Here is a 14,410-nt window from a genome sequence, read left to right on the forward strand (position 1 = left end):
GAGAAACAATGTTATGAATCAAATGATTTTGGATTGAATTGATCCAAACATCCTTGTAAAATCTTAGTCTGCCCCCTACCAGCTGTGCTGGAATGAGGGCCGCACCTTCATGCGGACTTGGGGGCTGATTTAGATCTTTTAAATGGCTTGGATTTATTCCAGACTGGAGAAGGCTTCCAATTGGAAACTGTTCCCTTAGGGGAAGGGTCAGGTTTCTGTTCCTTATTTTGATGAAAGGAACAAAAACGGTTAGCAGCCTTAAATTTACCCTTAGATTTTTTATCCTGAGGCAAAAACGCTCCCTTCCCCCCAGTGACAGTTGAAATAATAGAATCCAACTGAGAACCAAATAACTTATTACATTGGAAATAGAGAGATAGCAACATTGATTTAGAAGTCATATCATCATTCAAAGATTTAAGCCATAAAGCTCTTCTAGCTAATATAGCTAAATACATATATCTGACATCAATTCTAATGATATCAAAAATGGCATCACAAATGAAATTATTAGCATGTTGAATTAGCTTAACAATGCTATACACATTATGATCTTGTACTTGTTGTGCTAAAGTTTCCAACCAAAAAGTTGAAGTAGCAGCAACATCAGCCAAAGAAATAGCAGGCCTAAGAAGATGAACTGAACATAAATAAGCCTTCCTTAGATAAGATTCAAGTTTCCTATCTAAATGATCTTTAAAAGAAGTACTATCTGCCGTAGGAATAGTAGTACGTTTAGCAAGAGTAGAGATGGCCCCATCAACTTTGGGGATCTTTTCCCAAAACTCTAATCTATCAGTCAGCAAAGGATACAGTTTCTTAAACCTTGAAGAAGGAGTAAAAGAAGTACCCAGTCTATTCCATTCCCTAAAAATTACATCTGAAATAGCATCAGGAATTTGAAAAACCTCTGGAATAACTACATGAGGTTTAAAAACCGAATTTAAACATTTACTGGTTTTAATATCAGAGGACTAGTCTCCTCCATATCTAATGCAATCAACACCTCTTTTAATAAGGAACAAATATACTCCATTTTAAATAAGTATGAAGATTTGTCAGTGCCAATATCTGAGGTAGAATCTTCTGAACCAGATAGATCCTCATAAGAGATAGATAAATCAGAATGCTGTCGGTCATTTAAAAATTCATCAATTTTATGAGAAGTTTTAAGACCTTTTACGTTTATTAGAAGGTGGTATGACAGACAAAGCCTTCTGAATGGAATTAGAAACAAATTCTCTTACATTAACGGGAATATCCTGAGCATTAGATGTTGAAGGAACAACAACAGGTAATGGATTACTACTAATGGAAATATTGTCTGCATTAGAAAGTTTATCATGACAACTAACACAAACTACAGCCGGAGGAACAGTTACCACAAGTTTGCAACAAATTCACTTAGCTTTGGTAGAACCGACATCAGGCAGCAGGATTCCAATAGTAGATTCTGAGACAGGGTCAGATTGAGACATCTTGCAATATGTAATAGAAAAAATAACATATAAAGCAAAATTATCAATTTCCTTATATGACAGTTTCAGGAATGGGAAAAAATGCAAACAAAATAAGTCTCTGGAAACCAGAAGCAAAATAAAATAAAGACTTAAATAATGTCAAAAATCTGGCGCCAAGTATGACGCCCACAACTGACAAAATATTTTTTGGCGCCAAGAACGTCTGCAACATACACGAGCGTTATAGATGACGCAACTACGTGAAAACTCTCAGCGCCAACTAAGATGCCGGAAATGACGAATTATGTCAACAAACGTAATTCTCGCGCCTAAAAAATTCTTGCACCAAGAATGACGCAATAAATTATAGCATTTTGCGCTCCAGCGAGCCTAACAGCCCGCAATTTAGAAAAGAGAGTCAATTTGAAAATTTCAGGTAAGATTTTTTTTTCTTTTTTTATATATGCATTTCCCAAAATGAAACGCACAGTCTGCAAGAAGGAAATATACTGATAAACCTGAATCATGGCAAATATAAGTACAAAACATATATTTAGAACTTGACATATAAAGTGACAAACCATAGCTGAGAGTGTCTTAAATAAAAGAAAACATACTTACCAAAAGACACTCATCTACATAAAGTAGATAGTCAAACCAGTACTGAAACGAGAATCAGTAGAGGTAATGGTATATAAGAGTATATCGTCGATCTGAAAAGAGAGGTAGGAGATGAATCTCTACGACCGATAACAGAGAACCTATGAAATAGATCCCTGTTAGGATGACCATTGTATTCAATAGGAAATACTCCCTTCACATCCCTCTGTCATTCACTGCACTCTTAGAGGAACCGGGCTTCTGAGAGGAATCGGGCTGAGAAGCGCATATCAACGTAGAAATCTAGCACAAACTTACTTCACCACCTCCATAGGAGGCAAAGTTTGTAAAACTGAATTGTGGGTGTGGTGGGGGGTGTATTTATAGGCATTTTGAGGTTTAGGAAACTTTGCCCCTCCTTGTAGAAATGTATATGCCATACGTCACTAGCTCATGGACTCTTGCCAATTACATGAAAGAAATGAAGAACTTGCACTCACTGGTCTTTTCAACAACTCTTTTACTGTGACAAAAGTGTAACATTTCGGGGACAATGTAGGAAGGGGATACATAGGGGATACATAGTCCCCGAAACGTTACACTTTTGTCACAGTAAAAAACTTTTTGAAAAGACCAGTGAGTGCAAGTTCTTCATTTTCTGTTATAATATATAATATATACATCTTTAGACATGTATATGTATGTATCTGTCACGCCGCTCCTCGGTCTCTGGTCCTGGCCGCTGCTCCAATCCATTGTCATGGCCGTTGTCATGGACGCAGTGGTTGCTTCAGACGCACAGTGATGACATCATCGCTGCACGCCTGGCTTCCCCTGATGCCGGTCCGGATCTCACCTGTGCTCTCCTTGGCGCAAATCCTGCTCCTATGTAAGTACCTCAGTTGCTTACATCTTTGCCCAAGTATAGGTGTTACTGTATGTGCTCCTGGGTGCTTATTTGCTGAACTGCTAAACTACTGCTTACCTTATCGTTACTGAACTTTGCCTGTTTCAAGACTTCTCTATTGCTTAACCCCTAAACTGCTGATTGCCTTTTGTTGCTGACCTCTGCCTGTTCCTGACTACTCTACTCGTTTACCCCTGAACTGCTAAACTGCTAGATTGCCTTTTGTTGCTGACCTTTGGCTGTTCCTGACCATTCTACTGGTTTACCTCTGAACTGAAAAACTGCTGGATTACCCTTTTGTTGCTGACCTCTGCCTGCTCCTGACCATTCTACTGCTTTACCCCTGAACTGCTGGATTGCCTTTCTGTTGCCAAACTCTGCTTGTCTCTGACCATTCTACTAGTTAACCCCGGAACTGCTGGATTGCTTTGACAAACTCTGCCTGTCTCTAACCATTCTACTGGTTAACCCATGAACTGCTGGATTACGATTGAGTGCGATCGGGTTGATGGACACCCCCCTGCTGGCGGCCCATTGGCCACGAGTCTGCAGGGCGCTGTATTCAGAGCTGCTGGTGCAATGCTGAATACAGCGAGCGTATTGCTCGCCGTATTCAGCAATGTCTGTCGGACCTGATCCGCTCTGTCAGATCAGGTCCGACAGACATTGATAACTAGAGGCCTATAACTGCTATGCTGTCCTCACTGGTTGCAGAGAAAAACGCCACTCCTATTGCCACACAGCCGGTCCCTGCTGCTAGTGCTGCAACCTCCTCCCCTGTTTCTGGTAGTATTCCCTGGATACCGTTGCCTGACAAGTATGATGGTACTACTGACTGTAGGGGTTTTCTCAACCAGTTCAGGTTGCACTTCTGCAATGACCCTCGCACCTTCCAGTCTCACCAGACAAAGATCACATTTATCATTTCCTTATTGAAAGACAAGGCCCTAGCCTGGGTCTCTCCCCTTTTGGAACAGAGTGCTCAGCTCCTAGACGATGCAGATACCTTCATTTCTGCATTATCTTCTGTATTTGGGACCTCTGGCCGCACTTCTGCTGCAGAATACTCTCTCTTGGATCTCTGCTAGAGCAATAGATCTGTGGCAAAATATGCCATTGAGTTTCGCACCTTAGCACATGAGTCCAGTTTGGATGGTAGTGCTCTCAAAGCGGCCTTCAGGAGAGGCCTGCATCAGCGCATTAAGGATGAGCTCACTTATTGTGATGTTCCATCCTCCCTGGATGAATTTATAACAATTTGAATCAGTCTGGATTCTCGCTTTCAAGAGAGACAAGCTGAGAGAGAGAGAGAGAGAGAGAGAGAGAGAGAGAGAGAGAGAGAGAGAGAGAGAGAGAGGACTTGCAGAATTCTCTCGTCCTCCTACCAGTCCATCCTCTACCCCTTCAGCACCTCCAGTTACCTCTGGAGAAGAACCTATGGATTTCTCTTCCCTTAAAGGGACACTAAACCCACATTTTTCTTTCATGATTCAGATAGAGCATGCAATTTTAAGCAACTTTCTAATTTACTCCTATTATCAATTTTTCTTCTTTCTCTTGCTATCTTTATTTAAAAAGCAGGAATGTGATGCATAGGAGTCGGACCATTTTTGGTTGAGAACCTGGGTTATGCTTGCTTATTGGTGGGTAAATATCAGCCTCCAATAAGCAAGCGCTATCCATGGTGCTGAACATAAAATGGGCTAGCTGCTAAGATATACATTCCTGCTTTTAAAATAAAGATAGCAAGAGAACGAAGAAAAAATGATAATAGGAGTAAATTAGAAAGTTGCTTACAATGTCATGCTCTATCTGAATCAGGAAAGAAAAAAAATTGGGTTCAGTGTCCCTTTAAGCCCTCTGAATCTGAAAGATGGAGAAGAAGGAGATTAAGACTGTGGGGCCTATTTATCAAAGGTCTTGCGGACCTGATCCGACAGTGCGGATCAGGTCCGCAAGACCTCGCTGAATGCGGAGAGCAATACGCTCTCTGCATTTATCATTGCACCAGCCGCTCACAAGAGCTGCTGGTGCAACACCGCCCCCTGCTGACTCGAGGCCAATCGGCCACCAGTAGGGAGGTGTCAATCAACCCGATCGTCTTTAGACCGCTGCTTCATAACTGGTGTTTCTGGCGAGTCTGAAGACTCGCCAGAGACATGGCCCTTCAAGCTCCGTTTGGAGCTTGATAAATGGGCCCCTGTGTTTCTATTGTGGTTCTTATTCACACCAACTCAAGAATTGTGATATACTGTTGGTAAAAGCCAACGCTTAGAGGATAACAGTGGAGTACCTCTAACCTGGCCACCACTAATCCCCCTCACTCCAGGGGTGTATTTAGGTTTTATGCTGCCCTAGGCACTCAGAATTCTGCTGCTGCCCCCTCCCAACCCCCAACCCCCCCCCCATATAATTTTTTGGTTAGGGAGTTGTGACCAGGGCAGTTTTCTTTTCATTTAAATAATTTTTTATTGGGTAAACAAGTTTTCACACTATTACATCATACAACTTTGTTAACAAGTAAACATTTTCAGTGACGTATATTGTTAATTAGAGTGAAAACCCATTTTTTTCCTTTTCTCCATAGGTTGATCTGTTTAAGCAATAACAGAAATACAAATAATGGGGTAAAAAAAGGGAAATGGAAAGGGGCGGTGCGTATGGTAGATATAAAAGGGAGAATGGGAAAGGATATAAGCTATCCTGAATCGTAGTACATAATTGTTCATAATATTTTACATCCAAAAGTATCCATATATGTTCCAAGGTCTGGAAAAAAACAGACTAGAAAGTTGGGCGGACAAATTAAGTAATAGTCCTGTGACCTAACGAAATTATTAAGCTGCTCTATACTTTATTGTATAGTATTTGTTCCCACAAGAATAGTATATCAGATATAAAGTCCTGTTTGCCAATGTAACAATAATGCATTTTATCAAGCCCCAGAACGTGTCTACTTCTGAGACCCATAGGGTAAGGGTGGGGATTTGTTGTGTCTTCCATAGTCTTGGGATGAGCTTCTTAGCACAAGTTAACATTATGTGGAGCATTTTTTTTTACGATATATGCAAGTAAGACGTGGAGTATAATTAAGAAGAATAATCTGAGGGTTGAGGGAGATAGTCGTACCCAAAATGGGATTTATATTCTGTTCCACTTGCGACCAGAAATCAGTAATGCTAGGGCAAGACCACCAGATGTGAGTCATAGTACCCGTTTCGCCACGCCTCCTCCAACAGCTAGAAGAAGCGTTTGGATAAATATTTCGGAGACGGTGGGGTGTAAGATACCATTGGGCTATTATCTTATAGTTAAGTTCAAACATAGCTAAAGAAGTAGAGGAAGAGTGAGTTATGTTGAAACAACGTTTCCAATCGTCATTGTTTAAATTACACAGTAACTCCTCACTCCACCTTGATAAGTATTTTGGACGCTTTTCGGGGAAAGAACCTCTAAGTGTCTTACATGGCATGGATAGATGAGCTGAATATTTGGGATAATACACAAACGTTCAAAATTTGTTAATGATCTCAGGATATCTTTCTTATGTAGATTGTTATTAATTGCATGCAATTAATTGATCTGTAAATATGCATACCAGTTATTAAAAGGAGGTCCCAATTCCTCACTAAGCCGGGCTCTTTCTTTAACTCCAGCGGAGTCTAAGATTAAAAATATAGGAAGGTTTTGTAACGTTTTATTAACGTTAATGTGAGTGAAAGAACTGTGCTGTAAGAACAAGCGATTATTTAACAGCGGGGTCAAGGGCGAAACTAGAGTTGACACTCCTTTAGTATGGGTAATTACATAATCCCAAACATCAAGAGTAGCTTTAATATACTTATTGTGTTGCAATGTTTGGGGTCTGTTTGCTTTAGGTAACCAGGCAACATCTCTCATATGTGTAATTTGAAATAGAGAGCTTTCAATCTGTATCCAAAGGTTCAAAGTGCATTCGTGGTTCCAGGATATTACTCTTGATAAATGTGCTGCCCTGTAGTAGTTTATGATGTTATGAACATTAAGGCCCCCATCCTCTTTACTAAGATATAAGGTATGCTGACCCACTCTGGGCTTTTTATAAGACCAAATAAACAAATTTATCAATTTCTGTTGTGTCCTTAGGTAGGTATCAGATAGAGCCATCGGTAGTGCCTGGAAGATATATAAATATTTTGGCACTATCATCATTTTAAGAGTGTTTATTCTCCCCATCCAGGACAGGTGGCCCTTTCTATGCCAAGTCTCTAATACATTTTTAACGTTCATATGGAGAGGGATAAAATTGGCAGGAAAAAGATTCTGAACATTCTTTGGAATTACTATGCCCAAATACTTAAATTTGTCCGTGATAGCGAATTCAGTGTTGTGGGCTATAAATTCTATTTCCCGTGGTGTTAGATTGATTGGTATCAATCCAGATTTCTCCATATTAACAGAGAAATTAGAGACTTGTTTGTAATTTTCTAAAGTACTAAGTAAGGTGGGTAATGTCGTGGAAGGGGATTGAAGAGTGAGGATCACGTCATCCGCAAACAAGAGGCATTTCTGAGTAAGATTGTCAAAATGTATCCCTTGTATATCTGGATTATTTCTAATCTGTATTGCTAATATTTCTACTGTAAGGGCAAAAAGTAGAGGTGAAAGGGGGCACCCCTGACGTGTGCCATTTGAAATGGGGAATGATTGTGATATACAGTTATTAACTCTAACCTTAGCTCTAGGTCTAAAATATAAGGCCTGAATTCTAGTAACAAACTTATCTGGAAGACCAAATTTCGACAGGGTTTTCCACATAAAATGCCAGTCTACCCTGTCGAAAGCCTTTTCGGCATCAGTAGAAAGGATGAGTGGTGTATTGTTATCCGACGCATTTTGCAAAGAGTGTAATACTCTGGTTGTATTGTCTTTTGCCTCTCTACCCTTAACAAATCCCACCTGATCCGGATGTATGATTTTTGGTAAAATAATGTTCAGTCGATTCGGGAGAATCTTAGCATAGATCTTTATATCTATGTTTATGAGCGATATTGGCCTATAGTTTCCAACCTGATCTCTTGCTTTATCAGGCTTTGGAATAACCGTGATTAGAGCTTCTAATAGAGGTTGAGGAAAAAACACTTCCTTGGTCAATGGCGGTGAAAAGTGTAAATAAGTGTGGGCACAGTTGAGTTTGAAGGAGTTGATAACATTTTGCTGTGAGGCTATCCGGTCCAGGGGATTTACCATTAGGAAGTGCTGTTATTATGATTTTAATTTCTTGTATCGTTATAGGGGAATCTAATAGTTGTCTATCTTCATCTGAAATAGATGGAGTTTCTAGAGTTGCTAAGTACTTTTCTATACTGCTAATTTTATTGGGGGTTATGTCAGTGTTAAGGTTATAGCGTTTGGAGTAGTAGGAGACAAAGGTATCTGCAATATCTTCATTTTTAGTAACAGACTCGCCGGATGTTTGCGTGAGGGATCTAATGATTATGTAGAATATTTTTGCTTCTTAAGGGATCTGGCCAATAGACGCCCTGCTTTATTACTCTCTATGAAAAATTTTGCTTTGGCCGTGAGGACTCTCATGTGTGCGTTTTGTATAATGAAAATTAGTAGTGAGAGACAGCACCTTTTCAATCCAGGGCACAGGAAAGGGTTAGCCAGACCCCAATATCAATCGAAAAAAGGTAATTTTCCAGCCTCCAATAGAATTTAAAAGACCTTTATTAATCTCTTACAGGGTCCATAATAACAACGACGTTTCAAACCTATACCAGGTTCTTAAACATGATTAAGAACCTGGTATAGGTTTGAAACGTTGTTGTTATTATGGACCCTGTAAGAGATTAATAAAGGTCTTTTAAATTCTATTGGAGGCTGGAAAATTACCTTTTTGCGTTTTGTATAAGACATTTATTAAGATTATCTCTCACTTCTGTTAAATTGGCGAGCTTTTGAATGGATGTAGAATCATGTTTATGAAAAGCTTCCTGGGTGTTAAGGTCTGTTATTAAGGAAGTGTACTGGACAGATCTAAGTTTTCGCTGTTTGATATTATGTTTTATGAGTACTCCCCGAATGTAACATTTATATGCCTCCCAATTGTTTGCAGCAGACGTGTCCTCAGGCTTGTTAATGAGAAAATATTTGTTGGTATGTCTTATGATTTCATCTATTGTTTCTGGAGTCGTGAGGATATAGTCATTAAGTCTCCAGCTAAGTGTGTTTCGAGATTTAGCAGACCAATTAAAAGTGGTTATAACCATACTATGGTCGGACCAGGGTGTGTGAGATATTTTAGAATGAATGAGGTTTGTGAGGAATTACTGATTACAAAAGATATAGTCTAGTCTGGAATATGAATGTTGTTGGTGGAAAAAGAAGGTATAGTCTCTCCGAGCTGTATGAACTATTCTCCAAGTATCAAATAAAATAAGGGATTGTAGAGCTGCACAGTTATTTTTCAGTAGGTTAGTGCGGAGGTAAGATTTCCCAGTAGAGGTGTTTAATGTAGGGTTCATTGGAAAATTCAAATCTCCACCCAGGATGATTGGGCCTTTTGTAATATCTAGTAACGTATTAACTAGGGACCTAAAAGAGAGTGGTGTGGGTTTGTTTGGAGCGTAGATATTTGCTAATGTGACCGGACTCCCATAATAGAGTCCAACTAGAATCAAAATTCTGCCCTCTTTATCAGTGTATTTTTGTAGAAGTTCAAAGGGAGTGTTACGTTTCAATGATATACAAACCCCATTTTTCCTATATTGGCCTGAGCTGAAAAAGTGTTGATCATAATATCTTGTGGATAGTGTGGGTTCCTTACGTTTTTTAAAGTGGGTTTCCTGTATCATAATAAGATCTATCTATTTTTTGAAGAAATTGTGGTAGGCTATGGAGCATTTTTGCGCTGAAAGAAAGCCTTTCACATTTTTACTTTCTATATTAAGTGATCCTACCTTGGGATGTGTTGACATAACTGTTGAAAATTAAAAAATATGACAACTGAAATATTCTAGAAAAGATTATTCAGGATAGTTGGGCGGATAAAAAGGGGAACTAAATTGGAGTTGAGTTTAATTACTTCAAGGTTTGTTACAAAAAGAAAGGGGGGAAGAAGGAAAAAAGGGGAAATCTGCTCAAAGCTCGGAGAGTTGTTATATAGGGAGCTATGTAAGACACTGGGTGCGTGTTTATTTTCTAGTTAGTAAAGGGTAGAAGGGATCAACTAGATTCTGAGGCCAATAAAGAAACTGCTATTTATGGGGTGCTTTGTAACTTAACTCTGGGGTATACGAGGGTGTATGGTAGTGAGTATATCTAATAAGAGAGTGTTTATAGAGCATAATAATAAAACATTTGATACAATCACCCTTAAAAGAGACCATTTTAGTCTAAAACATATCCATATATAAGTTGTTATGTAGTTAGTAGTCAAAGAACATAAAATACAATGTCAGTGTTGTTGATCCTAGGGATAAACAATATATTTTGATATAGATTGAAACAAAACTTACAGTGTCTTCAAAGCACTTAAATAATAAACAAGCAATATTGAATTTAAAATTGGCTCAAATTAAGCAAAACTTGTTAAAACTTTGTTAACTTTCAACCTCATAGCGGTCAATGGTACCATACATCTATTTATAGAGTATGCTATCTCTCTTGTCAATAATAAAAGTATACGAGACAATGAATAAGCCTAGTAGAATAAATAAAAAAGACAACTGTAGGCCTGTGTCTTTGACAGGTTTTTAATATTAACTAAATCTGTAGCCAGTGTTATTACCTATTATTAGTGATGTCGCGAACTTAAAAATTTCAGTTCGCAAACGGCGGACTCGAACATCCGGTATTGTTCGCGAACCCGTGAACCGCCATTGAATTCAATAGGCAGGCGAACTTTAAAACCTACAAGGACTCTTTCTGGCCACAATAGTGATGGAAAAGTTGTTTCAAGGGGACTAACACCTGGACTGTGGCATGCTGGAGGGGGATCCATGGCAAAACTCCCATGGAAAATAACATAGTTTATGCAGAGTCTGCTTTTAATCCATAAAGGGCCTAAATCACCTAACATTCCCAAATTGTTTGCAATAACGTGCTTTAAAACATCATTTATGAAGTCGTATCTATCAGGTAGTGTAAGGGTTACGGCCGCTTCACAGTGACAGAGCAAACTCCAAGTGTAACGCACCGCAATCAACCGCAAACAGTCCACTTGCACAACCACGAGATAGATAGATTTGATAGATAGATACATAGATTACATAGCTCAATCGATGCAATATACATATGATCGATACACTGTACATAGATCAATACATGCAATATACATTTGATAGATACGAATTACATCGATCAATAGATGCAATATACATTTGATAGATACGAATGTTATCGAATCAAAGATGCAATATACATTTTATAGATACGAATGACATCAACCAAAATATGTAATATACATTTTATAGATACAAATTACATTGATCAATAGATGCAATCTACATTTGATCGATACGTTTGATAGTTCGATCGATTTGATAGATAAATAAATCGATTTGAAATATATATAATTTCCCTGACAGAGTATAACAATAAGACATGCGTTCTGTGACCCGTGGTGTGTTAAGTAGTACTATTCTTAACATTTTACTACAACCTGTTACTCCCCCTATCGGGGGAGGTCTATATGGCCTTCATTTTTGGAACCGGGAGATGGAAGAAGATGATTGGTCTGTCCTCCTACTTCAAATTTGTCCAAAACACAAGTGGCTGTCTCAAAACAGTCCGGACAGAAGATAGATAGATAGATCGATTGATAGGATAGATAGATAGATATACATAGATTGATAGTTAGATAGAATCGATAGAAGAGAAATAGATAGATTTGTTAGATATATAATTACCCTGATAAAGTATAATAATTAAACATGCAGTCTTGGACCCATGGTAACTAGGTTGTGTTAAGTAGTAGTATTCTTAGCACTTTCAGCCCTGTAACTCCCCCTATTGGTGGAGGTCTATATGGCGGTTATGATTACCCTGACAAAGTATAACAACAAGACACGCGGTCTGGGACCCATGGTAATTTTGTTGTATTAAGTAAAACTTTTCTTATAACTTGAATCCCTCTTACCCCCCCTTTTGTTGGAGCTCTATATGGCCTGCATGATTAGCCTGACAAAGTACAATAAGAAAACATCTGGTCTGGGACCCATGGTAACTAGGTTGTGTTTAAGTAGTACTATTCTTAGAACTGTAATCCCTGTTACTCCCCCTATCAAGGGAGGTCTATATGGCCTGCATGATTACCCTGACAAAGTATAACAACAAGACACACAGTGTTGGACCCATGGTAACTAGCTTGTGTTAATTAGTACTTTTCTTAGCACTTTAATCCCTGTTACCCCCCCTATCGGGGGAGGTCTATATGGCCTGCCTGATTACCCTGAAAAAATATAATAATAAGACATGCGCTCTGGGACCCATGTTAACTAGGTTGTGTTTTAAGTAGTACCATTCTTAGCACTTTAATCTCTGTAACTCCCCCTATTTGGGGAGGTCTATATGGCCTGGATGATTACCCATACAAAATATAATAATAAGACATCTGCTCTGGGTCTTGGACCCATGTTAACTATGTTGTGTTAAGCAGTAATGTCCTTAGCATTTTAATAGCTGTTACTCATACTCACCCTATTGGTGGAGGTCTATATGGCCTGCATGATTACCCTTACAAAATATAATAACAAAACATGCGGTCTGGGACCCATGGTAACTAGGTTGTGTTAAGTAGTAATTTCCTTAGCATTTTAATACCTGTTAGGGGAGGTCTATATGGCCTGCATGATTACCCTTACAAAATATAATAACAAAACATGCGGTCTGGGACCCATGGTAACTAGTCTGTATTAAGTATTACTCTTCTTAGCATTTTAATACCTGTTACTCACCCTATCGTGGGAGGTCTATACGGCCTGCATGATTACCCATACAAAATATAATAATAAGACATCTGCTCTGGGTCTGTGACCCATGGTAACTAGGTTGTGTTAAGTAGTACTGTTCTTAGCATTTTAATACCTGTTACACCCTGTCGGGGGAGGTCTATATGGCCTGCATGATTACCCTGACAAAGTATAACAAAAAGACACGCGGTGTGGGACCCATGGTAACTAGCTTGTGTTAATTAGTACTGTTCTTAGCATTTTAATACCTGTTACTCACCCTATCGGGGGAGGTCTATATGGCCTGCATGATTACCCTTACAAAATAGAATAACAAGACATGCGGTCTGGCACCCATGGTAACTAGGTTGTGTAAAGTAGTACTCTTCTTAGCATTTTAATACCTGTTACTCACCCTATCGGGGGAGGTCTATATGACCTGCATGATTAACTTAAAAAAATATAATAATAAGACATATGCTCTGGGACCCATGGTAACTTTGTGTTAAGTAGTACTGTTCTTAGCATTTCAATACCTGTTACTCACCCTATTGGGGGAGGTCTATATGGCCTGCATGATTACCCTTACAAAATATAATAACAAAACATATGCTCTGGGACCCATGGTAACTAGGTTGTGTTAAGTAGTACTGTTCTTAGCAGTTTAATACCTGTTACAACACCGAATGGTGGCAGGTCTATCTGGCCTTCATGATTAGCCGCACCCAAACCCAAAAAAAAGCCAAGCGGTCTTGGACTAACACCCATGGCTAACTCGGTTGTTTCAACTAGTACTATTCTTAGCACTTTCATCCCTGTTACTTCCAGGCCTCTCGGGGGTGGTCTACATGGCCATCATGATTAGCCTAACAAAATACTACAATCCAACCTTGGCTCAGTCTTCATAGGCCCTTCATTGGCTGTATTTTGGTAGTACTGTTCTTATTAGTTTAATACCTGATACAACACCGAATGGTGGCAGCTCTATATGGCCTGCATGATTAGCCGCACCCAACTAAAAAAAAAGCCAAGCGGTCTTGGATTAACACCCAAGGCTAACTCTGTTGTTTCAAGTAGTACTATTCTTAGCACTTTCATCTCATCCCTGTTACTTCCAGGACTCTCGGTGGTGGTCTACATGCCCATCATGATTAGCCTAACCAAATACTACAATCCAACCTTGTCTCAGTCTTCATAAGGCCCTTCATTGGCTGTATTTTGGTAGTACTGTTCTTATTAGTGTAATACCTGATACAACACCGAATGGTGACAGCTCTATATGGCCTGCATGATTAGCCGCAACCAAAGCCAAAAAAAAGCCAAGTGGTCTTGGACTAACACCCATGGCTAACTCGGTTGTTTCTAGTTGTACTATTCTTTGCACTTTCATCTCATCCCTGTTACTTCCAGGCCTCTCGGTGGTGGTCTACATGCCCATCATGATTATCCTAACAAAGTACAACAATAAAACCTTGGCTCTTGAAAGCCTGTTAATTGGCTTTATTTTG

Source organism: Bombina bombina, chromosome 6, assembly GCF_027579735.1.
Source record: "Bombina bombina isolate aBomBom1 chromosome 6, aBomBom1.pri, whole genome shotgun sequence".
NCBI lineage: Eukaryota > Metazoa > Chordata > Amphibia > Anura > Bombinatoridae > Bombina > Bombina bombina.